The following is a 1,271-nucleotide window of genomic DNA, read 5'->3' as shown; positions in this document are numbered from 1 at the left end:
CCCCCTCCCCCCACCTTGCCTCCACCGTCAGGATACTCGCCATCAAGAGACGGCTCGGCACGCCGCGCCGGCTGGGCTGGGACCTGGCGACGGTCAATGGCAAGGTTACAATATATGCACTCGAAGGTATAGAGTTGGACGAGGAGCTGGCTGCACTTTGCACGACCACAACCCACAGCCAAAACAGGGAGGGATTGGTCGTTTTAATGAACAATCCTTTTTATTTGTTCGTTTTTTTTTTGTTGTTGAATTATTGTTTATTGGGTGTACTACTCCCGCCCGCAGCACGTGACAAACTAATGACATATGCTTGTTAATGTTTGAGGCGCTGCTGCCGGGCCCCGGGGGCGGTGCAAGGTGCAACCCATGGACAACACTCCGGGCCCCCAGCCCTCAGCCTCCTGTCGGTTGTCGTGGGTGTTTCCACACCCTGCCCGGCTCAACCACGCCTCCGGGTGACTCGCGGAAGCGAAGCGCCGCCCATCGAGCGCTCTTGTTGTGCGTGAGACTTGGCTCCGGTTCAGTTGAGCGCATAATCTACTCGGAGCAGCTTATTGTCAGCCAATCAGGAGACAGTTCGATTGAAAACGATTCTCCTGAATGAGCCTAGCACTCGCCTGCTCCATCGCTCACTCGTGCTCTTCACCAGTGCAACGCGCTCACGCTATACGGGGCGTCGATCAGCGTGGTTCGACCCGTGCTCAACCTTCGCGTTTCACGATATAATTCCCACGATTACCAATTACTGAGCAGCCTACAGTATTCGCATCCACACATGAGACTCATCAAAAATTCATTATCTATTGAACCCAATTCGTAACCGTCCTATACTTCCTCCTCCTCAACGTTTTGGAGTTATAGTTTAGCACCCCCAAAACTAGAGGAGAAAAGAGCTAACTTCAAAAGTTCCTCGCGGAATATTACTGGCAAAGTAGAAACACGATAGAAGTTCCACCGAAAAAAAAGGCGTGGACTTTTTGTTTCCGCAGTGAACTCTATGCTACGCTGAAAACTTCAAGAGTTTAAAGCTGCAACATACAGACGGACCGACACTGGCCCGCACTACACAGCTTTTTTCGAAGTGGAAGGAGGGCTGGCTTAAAACCGACAAGAAGTCGGCTGCTCTTCCTGAATAATAAGGACGCAGGAATTGTTCTCCCAGAGACGTACAGAATTACGCGTACACGGCGTTCATTACGCAGCATCTCGCAATGAGAGAAGGGTAAGGCGGGAGGGGCGGGGCGCGGCGGGGCAGAGCCGCCCAGTTCCTC

Source organism: Frankliniella occidentalis, unplaced genomic scaffold (assembly GCF_000697945.3).
Source record: "Frankliniella occidentalis isolate FOCC.00 unplaced genomic scaffold, Focc_3.1 Scaffold613, whole genome shotgun sequence".
Classification (NCBI taxonomy): domain Eukaryota; kingdom Metazoa; phylum Arthropoda; class Insecta; order Thysanoptera; family Thripidae; genus Frankliniella; species Frankliniella occidentalis.
This window is presented reverse-complemented; position numbering follows the sequence as displayed.